Source organism: Halichoerus grypus, chromosome 13 (genome assembly GCF_964656455.1).
Source record: "Halichoerus grypus chromosome 13, mHalGry1.hap1.1, whole genome shotgun sequence".
Taxonomy (NCBI): Eukaryota; Metazoa; Chordata; class Mammalia; order Carnivora; family Phocidae; genus Halichoerus; species Halichoerus grypus.
In genome coordinates this window covers 49,190,024-49,203,465 of record NC_135724.1, presented here as the reverse complement: position 1 = coordinate 49,203,465, position 13,442 = coordinate 49,190,024, and positions in this window count along the sequence as shown.

Below are 13,442 nucleotides of genomic sequence, written 5' to 3'. Positions count from 1 at the left end.
CGAGGCAGAAAAGCCACTTTACTGTTTTCTACTTCTACAACTAGTAAAGTAATACGTGTACAAGGTTTAAAATTCCAACAGTAACAGGAAAATATTTAACGAAGAATAAAACTCTCTCTCCCCATCCCACCCCCAAACCTACTTCTCACAGGCAACTGACTTTAATCTTTTATGATTTTAGAACTTCCTGGTGGTCACCTCCCTAATTCTAAATAATAGGCTTATAATCCTATTTGTTTATTTATCAAGTTTAAGCAACATCTATTAACCCCCTTGTAAAATACAAGGATGTAGCTTTTTATGAGATATCTACCTCCTCCTCCCCTTGGCCTTCCTTCTCCCAATTTTTATAGTTAGAAGTTTTAGTCCCTTTATTGTTTACTTTAAAATTTGTCACCTACTTAAACCTCCGTTTCTTGTTCCATGAGACCCTAGGCGGGTTCTTGACTGCAACCGTATCAGGTAAGGAAAGTAGAACTTCTTGCTTCCCCTTCGTATCTCCCTTTTCACTTTCCAGTATCTTCCAGCCACACCGCACTCTTCCATAGTAAACGATTATCAACAACAGAAACTAAGAATATTATGGCATCAACAAGAAACAGACAAAACCCAGGGTAACTCCAGGGGGCTGGGAAACAAGAAAGACGGGATGGCAATGACAGTCCGCTCAAGATGCCGCTGCTCAGATGAGTGAATTCTTTCATCATATGGTTAATATCAACTCAATTAATAATCCTTTTAGTCTCCGCCTATAACCTCTACCCTATATAACCTCCGCCTCATCTCCACCACCACTATGTAGGTGATGAGCTCTCTTACTTAAGAACTGTACAGCTTTAACATTTTTTCCAGTAAGTTTCTGAAAATGGTGAATCCTTTTATTCTATATTTGGCTGCAAATATCTTTATTTTAATCTTATTCTTGATGATATCTTAGCTGAACTGGGATTAGCAAATTGACATAATTTTCCCTCAGCACTTTGAAGATTTTCTTTCATTGTCTTCTATCATCTAGTATTGCTGATGAGACTTTATTTTTTAGTTTAATTGTTATTTTGTAAGTATTGTCTTTTCTTTCTGGTAACTCTCAAAATTTATTCTTGTTCTTACAATATGGCTGGGTGTGTATTTCTTTTAATTTATCCTTCCCAATACTAGGAGTAAACTTTTGAACTAAGGACTTACATTTTTGAATATTCTCTATTCTCTCTTTTGGAATTACAATAGCAGTTTTGTTATAAATTCCCTATCCTTCATTTCTCTTATCTGGTCTTTCGTATTTTTAATCTCTTTCTCTCTCTGTGGTAAACTACATCTGAATGCTAAGTACTGTATTCTGTATCATTTATTCTTTCTTTGATTATGCCTAGTCTACAGTTTTACCCATATAATCTTTTATATTTTAACGATTACATTTTGCATTTTCAGGATTACTTATTGGCTTTTTTCATAATTTTTTATCATGACTTGTGTAATATTTGCCTATTTTGTATTCATAATTTATTGGTCTTTTTAAAGAAGGTAGGGTTCTTTTTTTAAAGTTTTTTATTTTAAAGATTTTATTTATTTACTTATTTTAGAGAAAGAGAGAGAGCATGAGTGGAGGGAGGACAGAGGAAGAAGCAGACTCTGCACTGAGTGCGCAGAACCCAACACAGGGCTCGATCTTACGACTCTGAGATCATGACCTGAGCCAAGATTAAGAGTCAGACGCTTAACTGACTGAGCCACCCAGGTGCCCTAAGAAGATAGGATTCTTTCATTCATACTAATTCTTTTGTTGTCATGACTATTTTAATAACAACTTATTATTTTGAAATAATTTCAAATTTACAGTAAATTTGCAAGAATAATACAAAGAACTATTTACCCTTCACTCAGATTCATCAGTTGTTAATATTTTGCCATATCACTTTATCTACCCATCAATCATCTAAATACGCTCTTCTGCTTTTTCTGAACCACTTGAGAGTAAGTTGCAGATATGATGTCCCTTTAGGCCTAAAGACTTCAGTATGTGTCCCCTAAGAATAGGGACACTCAAATAACCAAAAGACAATTACCAAAATCAGGATATTCAACATTAATACAATAATACTATTACCTAATGTATAGGCAGTCCTCAAATTGTGCAAAATGTCCTTTATAGCAGTTCTTTTCTAGTCCAGGATCCACTCCAGGATCATGCATTGATTGCATTTAGTGTTATGCTCTTCAATTTCGAACAATTACCCAGCCTAATTGTAAAGTCTTTAAAGGCTTCTTTATAAAATTAAATTAATCTACAATAAAATCATAATGCCAGTTGTGTAGAGCATAGTACAATGAATCTTTATATTACCAGTATCCAGACTTAACAAAAATTCAAAATTTACTTAATTGTTTCATCTACCTTGTCCTCTGTTTATTTCCTTAAGAGCCTCAGGTAAGCATCTTTAAAAATACATGGATTTTTCTTATATAACCACAATGGCACTTAACAAAACAATAATTTCTTGGAAACATCTAATAATGGAGACCATAATCAAACTTCTATAATTGACTTTAAAGTGTTTTTTTGTTTGTTCATTTGTCTATTTTGTTCTTTCTAGAATCATGATTCAGTGAAATCCGTATATTATATTGGATTATTTCTCCTAGGTTTCTTTTAAAATAAAGCAGTTCCCCCTTTTCCCTCCCTCCCTTTTTTATTTTTTTATTGACTTTTTAAAAAGCCAGGTAAATTGTTCCATACTATAAAATGTCCCATATTTGAGAGTTGTTGGTTTGCTTCTTAGTGACATCATTTGTTTTCTTTTATACCTCATATTTTTTGTAAAAAAATAAAATTAGCTCTAGAGGCTTAACTAAATTCTGGTTAAGCAGCACTCAGAGTGAAATAGTCCATACACATACATACAATTGATTTTTTCTTCCTTTCTTCCTTCCTTCCTTTCTTTTTCTTTTTCTTTTTCTTTCTTTCTTCATCAAGAAATTTACGTTGACGCTGACTTCTATTCCAGATTGCTTATGCATTTCCAAAACTCAAGCTTAATCCTGACTCATTTCTCATAGTTTTAAGGTCCATTTTCTAGAGACTTGTGGGGTTCTTTGCAAGGCGGGGTGAGGAGGTGGCATCTGACACATGATCCTTTTAGTGAGTCTTTGGCTTTGATCAAAAGAGACTAAAATAACTAAATATAATATAACTAAAATAACACCAAAACTTCACCAACACTTTTTTTCCACAAAAGCATGTAAAATTGGTCAAAAACATGTTGCATTCAAGGATATTGATATTAGACAAGTCTAGTAATACCATTACCGTGGAATGAGCAAATGACCCTTCAATCACTTCTTACTACAACCCCAGCTCCTGTTCCTTCATTACTCATCTTTAATTATGTAAACAATTTTTAAGTATGATATTCCTGGTATACTCATAAGCAAACTATTTTTTTTTAAGATTTTATTTATTTATTTGAGAGAGAGAATGAGAGAGAGAGAGAGAGCACATGAGAGGGGGGAGGGTCAGAGGGAGAAGCAGACTCCCTGCTGAGCAGGGACTCCAGGATCATGACCTGAGCCTAAGGCAGTCACTTAACCAACTGAGCCACCCAGGCGCCCATAAGCAAACTATTTTTGATAAGGTGTTACTGAAGAATAATTATTCAGGTATCCCTTTAATATTTAAAACTGATGCCCATGCATATTTACTTATTTAACATATTAAAGTTCCAGGCTATCTAGTATAACTTGAGTTTTAAATGTGAAAAGTTATCTACAAAATTTATGAAATGGACATTTGCTTTCACAGCTCTTACAGTGAGGTGGGGTCCATCTATTTTGTTCTGGAAAATAAATCAGGTGACTATGGAAGAAACATTTCATTATCCAGTACAGAAATGTCTATGCTCTCTCTAGACTAGTTTGAAATGAAAGTCTGAGATTCTTGTAAACTTCCAAGTTGCCAGTAACCTCAATAAATAGTTGCCCTCTCTGGAGCACCTGAGTGGCTCAGTTGGTTGAGCATCTGACTCTTGATCTCAGCTCAGGTCTTGATCTCAGGCCTGTGAATTCAAGCCCCACATTGGGCTTCACGTTGGGCATGGATCTTACTCGAAAGAAAAGAAAAGAAAGAAAGAAAGAAAGAAAGAAAGAAAGAAAGAAAGAAAGAAAGAAAGAAAGATGATATAAGGAACTTTTATTTCAGTCACTTTTTTTCTGTTTTAAATATCAACATACATCCTGAAGTTCATTTTATTGATTGAATAGTGTACCTGAAAGTATAAATTTTTACTGTATTCTCTTTAACAAATCGACAATAAGTTAAATAATTATTTGCATATCATGTAATTTGGAGGATAATTTCTGGAACACTGAAGCAGAAAATCAAAGTGGAAAACTGCGTTGTAATAACAGAAGCAGTGGTTTAAAACTGCTCATTTGCTCTCAAGTGTTTTCTGGGTACGACAGGATACACTGTCAAAAAATCACAGTGGTGTTCTTGTTTTCCTACTAGCAACTCACCTGGGAACCATAGCAACAAAACTAGAAATTTTTCTTCTCCGAGAAACCTACACATATTTTAACAAAGATTGGTGGTGGGTGGTGTGTTTGGGAGGGATACAGGAGAAAAATATGTAGACACTTCCCAAAGGAAAACAGACTCTTTTAATCATATATTTTCATTCCCAATTTATTTTTGATCCTCATATTCAGATTTCTTTGATTCCACAGAAGAGTTCACCTTGTTTATGCTAATATTTCTTGTAGTAATCATTCCCATGTTATTTTCCACCATACACCTATTTATCAAATCCATTTTATGGTTTTTACTCTTTTTTTTTTTTATAAATTTTGCCAAAATTTCCTGCTCTTCCCCATGGAGAACCAGAGCAACCAGTAGCTACGAGGAAGGTGTGTTGCTTTTGCCTCTTGCCTCTGCTGGAAAGAGCAATCTGATTTTCCCTTTACAGACCAACCTTTCCTCCCCTCTCAGTGCGGGTGGTGTATGCGGCTCTGACCTCACATGACCTGCCGTAACTAATCAGAACACTGCTTCCCTCTGCCGGCGTGATGGACTCAAGGATAAACCTATGACTCAAGCAGTGAGAGGATTTCCCCAGGTCCCTGGAACGACTAGGCTTTTGGCTGAGATACTACACTTCTAGAACGTAAGCCTGGTGCTTCAGTGACTGTGTGAGTAGAAGGTCAACCCAGAGGAAAAAATAGCTAAAGATACAAGGATCCTGGTAACATCAGTTGAGCCCCTGGATTCATGTTCAAAGCCAACTTTTCCACTAAAGTTTTTTAATTACGTGAGTCAATAAATTTCCTCTTCTTTAGCCAGTTTGGGTTGGGTTTTCTATTTGCAGGCAGAGGATTCCTTATACAAAAGCATATGTTGTGAAAATGATATCCTAACACAAGTTCCATCTTTACATTTCTTTCCCACACACATTTAAATGTTTCTGTAATTATGTTTTATGTACTGAATGATACCATGTACTCTAACTTATTAAAAATCACACCATTTTAATAACTCAGTTTTGGAAACAAAGCTATATGTGGTAGAAGCATCCAGTTATGAGCTGGGAAACTTAGGTTCTATCCTATTTTGTGTCTAATTGCAATTTAGGACATGAACATGTTGCAATTTCCTCCCTGGATATTGATACAATAAGTAGCTTGAGTCGGACTGTCCCAAAGGCACTTCCAACATTAAAATTTTGTTGCTCTTAGAAATATAGCCCAGAGGGGAAAAATGGAAGAGACTATATTAAACAGGAGGAAATAGATAAGAAGAAACACTTTTCTTTTAGTAAAACTGGGTATTAATTTGAGGTGCTCATGTATAAAAACTTTGATTTTTTTTTGGTCAAAGGAGAAAACTGTGGTAGGGTACATTATTGTTCCCCAGTATTTCCTGCCCTTCCCTATTGGACTATTATGTATCCTCACCACCTTAATGGCAGGTTTGGCCTTATGACTTGCTTTGGCCATGAGCTATGAATGAAACTGACCCGTGTTGTGTCTGGGCAGAAGAGTTCGCTCATGGGTCACGTGTTCTCTTTTCCTTTGCCATGATAATCAGCAATGTTCCAGATGAAGGGTGCTCACCCAGGGTTCCAGAGAGAATAGGATGTGCAACAAAGCTGCTGCTGGCCCATAATGGACACGTAGTGCAAGAGAAAAATTAACCTTTGTTTTTGTAAGCCACTGAGATTTGGGGAATTGTTTGGTAGCCCAGCATCATCTAGCCTCTCCTGACTAATGCTGTAATGGAGACCAGGCAAAATTATATTATGATGGTTATGCAGGCTAAGATTGAGGCTCGCACTGTATTTTTTTTTTTTTTAAGATTTCATTTATTTACTTGACAGAGAGATAGAGCACAAGTAGGCAGAGCGGCAGGCAGAGGGAGAGGGAGAAGCAGGCTTCCCGCTGAGCAGGGAGCCCGATGCGGGGCTCGGTCCCAGGACCCTGGGATCATGACCTGAGCCGAAGGCAGACGTTTAACGACTGAGCCACCCAGGCACCCCAAGGCTCGCACTGTATTAATACAGAAAATTCATACAATCATTTTTTTCTCCAAATTTTTCTAAGCTTGGTTGATTAGATGTCAATTTCATTACTTAATAGTAAAAATATATGGCCTGCAATGGTGCCAGAATCGTAAAGGAGCCACATGTACAGAAGTTTAGTAACAGAAAGCTTCTTCAAGCCTGAGCTGATTTTATGTGAAAAGAAGTTGCAATTGAAATAAGAAATAACGAAAAAGAAAAAAAAAAAAAGAAAGAAGAAATAACGATTTTAAAAGTGAGACTGGAAAAAATAAAAAAATAAAAGTGAGACTGATAGTTAGGTGGAAGCTGTGAAATTCTGAAACTTAAATTGTGATTACATAAATTCCCTCAGAAATTGGAAAAGAGGTTAAAAATGCCATCTAGACAGAAGTACAGTAACACCTGAAGCAATTATAATAAATTGTGTTCTAACTGTGTATAAAACTTAATTGTAATTACCTTTTGGATTCTAAAATAATATATTGAACACATGTAATTAATATACCTGAGGCCAATAAAAATACTGTTTCAAGGGGCATTATTAAGGGATGAGTTACTGATTGTGGGCAATTTTATGTGCCATGCTCTGAGGTAGGGAGTAGACTATACTGAAAAAAAAAAAAAAGACTGGGCGCCTGGGTGGCTCAGTTGGTTAAGCGACTGCCTTCGGCTCAGGTCATGATCCTGGAGTCCCTGGATCGAGTCCCGCATCGGGCTCCCTCCTCGGCAGGGAGCCTGCTTCTCCCTCTGACCCTCCCCCCCTCATGTGCTCTCTCTCTCTCATTCTCTCTGTCTCAAATAAATAAATAAAATCTTTAAAAAAAAAAAAAAAAAAAAAAAGACTGAAGAAGCTTGCAAAGAAAAATGCTTTAAAGACAATAATGGAAACTATCCCATAATGAAGAAGGGTTTTTTGTTTTTTGTTTTGTTTTGTTTACACCATTGGTGTCTGGTGATTTTGAAAATATTTTCCTTGAAAAAATATAACATGAACATTGAAATATAATTAATGATTGGCTAGGATTTCTAAATTATAACCCTAAAATTAGTAACAATGAGATAAGACTCCCTATCTAACAATAGGGACCTTCAGAGAGTAATGTCTGATGCATTATTTCCACATCCTAACTAACTCTGAAATACATTTCTCTTTTGGCCAACTCTAATCCAATATCTTAAGAAGGTGGAATTATGGAAACCCTAGTTCCAGTATAAAACCAAGTTGACACAACACAAAACCACAAGGAATCTTTCAGAATTTTCTTACATTGTACTTATCTTTCCATGTCTGTACATACAAATCTATTTCAGTTTATATCATGTGCATACAGAATTTTATAATTCAGATGTTCATAAACTATTTTGACTTTTAATTCTTTTACTGTGACAAAGGCAATGATATAAATGGTCACATGACACTCAAAATATAAGAAATGTAGCATTTGTTTTGCTATATACAATGACATCAACATACAGGTATGCCTCAGAGACATTGCAGGTTCGGTTCCAGAACACTGCAATAAAGCCAATATTGCAATAAAGTAAGTCAAAAGAAATTTTTGATACCGCATGCATATAAAACTTATGTTTACACTAGACTGTAGTCTAGTAAGTGCACAATAGCATTATGTCTGAAAAAAATGTACACACTTTAATTTTAAAATTTGTTACTGCTAAAAAATACTAACCATTATCTGAGCTTCCAGTGAGTCAGTCTTTTTGCTGGGGGGAGGGTCTTGCCTCTATGTTTTGGCTGCTGATTGATCACGGTCGTGGTTGCTAACGGTTGCGTGGCTGTAGCAATTTCTTAAAATAAGACAACAATGAAGTTAGCCACATCGATTGATTCTTTCCCGAACGACTTCTCTGTAGCATGAATGCTGTTTTACCCACAGAACTTCTTTCCACACACAGGAGTCAATCCTCTCAAACCCTACCGCTGCTTTCTCAACCAAGTTTATGAAAGATTCTAAATCCGTTATTGTCATTTCAACAATCTTCACAGCATTTTCACCATGCATAGTTTCCCTCTCAAGAAACCACTCTCTTTGCTCATCCATAAGAAGAAACTCTTCATCTGTAAAAATTCTATCAGGAGCTTGCAGCAATTCAGTCACATCTTCAGACTCCACTTCTAATTCTGGTTCTCTTGCTATTTCCACCACATCTGCAGGGACTTCCTCCACTGAAGTCTGGAACCCCTCAGTCATCCATGAGAGCTGGAATCAACTTCTGAATTTCTGGTAATGTTAATATTTTGACTTCTTCCCATGAATCATGAATGTTCTTAATGGCATCTAGAATGGTGAATCCCTTCTAGAAGGTTTTTAATTGACCTTCCCCTGATCCATCAGAACAATTCTGTCTATGGCAGCTATGGCCTTATGAAACATAGTTCTTAAATCATAAGACTTGAAAGACAAAATTGCCCTTTGATCCATGGGCTACAGAATGGATGTTGAGTTAGCAGGCATGAAAACCACATTCAGCTCATTGTACATCTCCATCAGAGCTCTTGGGTGACCAGGTGCCTTGTCAGTGAGCAGTAATATTTTGAAAGGAATCTTTTCTTCTCAGCAGTAGATCTCAATAGTGGCCTTAAAATATCCAGTAAACCATGTTATAAGCAGATGTGCTGTCATCCAGGCTTTGTTGTTCCATTTCTAGAACACAGGCAGAGTAGATTTAGCATAATTCTTCAGGGCCCTAGGATTGTCAGAATGGCAAAGGAGCACTGGCTTCTACTTAAAGTCACCAGCTGCAATAGCCCCTAACAAGACAGTCAGCCTGTCCTTTGAAGCTTTGAAGCCAGGCATTGACTTCTCTCTAACTGTGAAAGTCCTAGATGGCACCTTCTTCCATAGAAGGCTGTTTCATCTACATTGAAAATCTGTTCTTCAGTTAGCCACTTCATCCGTTGTTCTAGTTCGATCTTCTGGATCACTGGCTGCAGCTTCTCCATCAGCACTTGCTGCTTCACCTTGCACTTTGATGTCATGGAGGCGGCTTCTTTCCTTAAACCTCATGATCCACCCTCTGCTAGCTTCAGACTTTTCTCCTGCAGCTTCCTCACCTCTCTCAGCCTTCACAGAATTGAAGAGAGTCAGGGCCTGGCTCTGGATTAGGCTTTGGCTTAAGGGAATGTTGTGGCTGGTCTGATCTTCTATCCAGACCACTCAAACTTTCTCCATCTCAGCAATAAGGCTGTTTTGGCTTTCTTATCATTCATGTGTTCACGGAAGTAGTACTTTTCATTTCCTTCAAGAACTTTTCCTTTGCATTCACAACTTGGCTAACAGTTTAGCACAAGAGGCCTAGCCTTTAGCCTATGTCTGCTTTTGACATGCCTTCCTCACTAAGCTTAATCATTTCTAGCTTTTAATTTGAATTGTGAGGGGGCGCCTGGGTGGCTCAGTTGGTTAAGCGACTGCCTTCGGCTCAGGTCATGATCCTGGAGTCCTGGGATCGAGTCCCACGTCGGGCTCCCTGCTCAGCAGGGAGTCTGCTTCTCTCTCTGACCCTCCCCCCTCTCATGCTCTCTCTCTCTATCTCATTCTCTCTCTCAAATAAATAAATAAATAAATAAATCTTTAATTTGAATTGTGAGACATGTAGCTCTTTTCACTTTAACACTTAGAAGCCATTGAGGGTTATGAATTGGTCTAATTTCAATATTGTTGTGTCTTAGGGCATAGGGAGGTCTGAGAAGAGGGAGAGAGATAAGGGGGAAGGCCAATCAGTGAAGCAGTCAGAACACACACATTTATTTTATCTATTTATTGTTTTTAAGTAATCTCTACGCCCCGCGTGGGGCTCGAACTCGTGACCCAGAGATCAGGAGTCACATGCTCTACTGACTGAGCCAGCCAGGTGACCCAAACACAATTATTGATTATGCTGGCCATATTATAGGGGTGGTTCATGGTGCCCCCAAACAATTACAATAGTAACATCAAAAATCACTGAAAGAGAATCACTTATCACAGATCACCATGACAAATATAATAATAATAATGAAAAAAGTTTGAAATATTGTGAAGATTACCAAAATGTGACCCAGGGACAGGAAGCGAGCAAATGCTGCTGGAAAAATGACACGGATGGAACTGCTCGATGCAGGGCTGCCACAAACCTTCCATTTGTGGAAAACGCAGTGTCTGTGAAGTGCAATAACATGAGGTCTGCCTGTATATTTTCTCCTGTTTTCCAAAGTAGATAAGACGTTTGTTATTACTACAATGACCATTTCTCCCAGTTTACACTGGTTGTCTTGGTATAACTAAGCCCCTTCCTTTTTCAGCTTCTCCAATATATGGGGTCACTCTACTATCGGTGATTATTTGGGGTCTTTGCCCATCTCCACTAGATGGCACTGGAATCCAGATGCTTATCTTGATCCAGGAAGATGGGAGGCATCTGGAATTTAATCCACAGAGGTTGCCGCTAATACTGCTAATCCTTCTGTTACCATTGAAACTGTCCCCAGAGCCTGGGCTCTTAGTGGTTAGTCCCCCTTGGTACTCACACAGCCATCCCTGTACAATCCCCATATGAGATCCCCCTGGGGTCCTGGACCCTCCATAGGCTTCTTCTCACCCTCTCCACCTTCCTTCCCCATCTTGGATTAGTTTAGACCACCCCAACCTCCCTTAATTTACAGCACCAACTTTCTTTGCTTCTCCATTATACCATCCAGCTGAATTCTCCTTTAGGGACACTGACCAATCAAGATAAACCCTGTGTTGGAGTTATGTTCCAGGGGGCCCTGAAGCACAAATATGATGATGAGGGGACACTAATATCTTGGTAATGACTTTTACGCTGCATTAAATTTCCTTATGTATGTATATCTTGGTGTATACGTGCAAGCATTTCAACGGGATCAATTTATAGAAGTGAAATTCCCTATCAAAAGGCACATACATATTTTAAGCCACTTTTTTTTTTTAATTTTATTTATTTGTCAGAGAGAGAGAGAACACAAGCAGAGGGAGTGGCAGGCAGAACAGGCAGAACAGGCAGAAGGAAAAGCAAATTCCCCGCTGTGAAAGGAGCCCAATGCGGGACTTGTTCCCAGGACCCTGGAATCATGACCCAAGCCGAAGGCAGTTGCTTAACTGACTGAACCACCCAGGCGCCCCATATTTTAAGCCACTTTATTGAGGTGTGACTGACATGGAAAAAGCTGTACATATTTAGCATATACAACTTGATTAATTAGAAGATGAGTATACATACATGAAACCATTACCACAATTAATGCCATAATGCCATAAACGTATCCCTCATTTCCAGAAGAGTCTTCCCACCCTCTTTATTTACTAATTGTATGTGTCATAAGAACATCATCAGATCTACCATCTTAGCAAATTTTTAGGTATACAATTCAGTATTATTAACTATAAGCACTATGCTGAACAGTAGGTCTCTAGGACATTTTCATCTTACATTACTGCAACTTTGTACCCTTCGACTAACACCTCCCCATTTCCTCTTCTCAGATTCTGGTAGTCATCATTCTATTCTCTGCTTCTATGAGTTTAACTATTTTAGATCCCTCATATAAATGGGATCAGGTAGTATTTGTTCTCTGGGATCTGGCTTATTTCACCTACCATAATGTTCTCCAGACTTGTCCATTTGATCACAAATGGCAGGATTTCCTTCTTTTTCATGACTGAATGGTATTCCATTGTGTGTATATACGACATTTTCTTTATCCATTCACCCACTGTTGGACATTTAGGTTGTTTCCATGTCTTCACTATTATGAACAATGCTACAGAGAACATGGGAATGCCGATATCTCTTAAAGATACTAATTTCAATTCCTTTGGATATATATCCAGAAGCAGAATTAATGGATCATATATTTCTATTTTTACTTTTTTTTAGGAACCTCTATACTATTTTTTATAGTGGCTTCACTGATTTACACTCCAACCAACAGTATACAAAGGTTCCCTTTTCTCCACATCCTCACTGACACTTGCTATCATATTTTTTTAAAGATTTTATTTATTTATTTTAGAGAGAAAGGGAGCGAGAGCAGGGGGAGAGGTAGAGGGAGAGGGAGAGAGAGAGAGAATCTCAAGCGGACTTTGCACTGAGCGGTGAGCCCGACATAGGGCTGGATCTCACAGCCCTGATATCATGACATGACCTGAAATCAAAAGTCTGATACTTAACTGACTGAGCCACCCAGGCACCCCCCACCCTAGCCTTTTTCTTTTTTAATAATGGCCATCCTAACAGATGTGAGGTGATATCTCATTGTGGTTTTAATTTGTTTTTCCCTGATGATTAGTAATATTGAGTACCTTTTCAAATACCTGTTGGCCATTTATATATCTTCTTTGGAGAAACATCTATTCAGGTCCCTTGCCCATTTTTAAAATCAAGTTATTTGGTTGTTTCCACTATTGTTTGAATTACTAATATTTCTTGAATATTAACCCTTCATCAGCTATATGGTTTGCAAAGATTTTCTTCTGTTCCATAGGTTGTCTTTCACTTTGTTAATTGTCTCCTTTCCTGTGCAGAAGCTTTGGTTTGATGTAATTCCATTTCTCTATTTTGCTTTTGTTGCCTGTTGCAATGCCTACATTGCATATGTACATTGCTTTGGATTGTATGTACATATTAATAATAAAAATTCTTCCAATCCATGAACATAGAATGTATTTCCATTTATTTGTATCTTTAAAAATTTCTTTTATCAATGTTTTATAGTTTTCAGTATACAAATCTTCCACTTCCTTGGTTAAGTTTACTCCTAAATATTTTATTCTTTTTTTTTTTTTAAGATTTTATTTATTTATTTATTTGTCAGAGAGAGAGCACAAGCAGGGGGAGTGGCAGGCAGAGGGAGAAGCAAGCTTTCCGCTGAGCAAG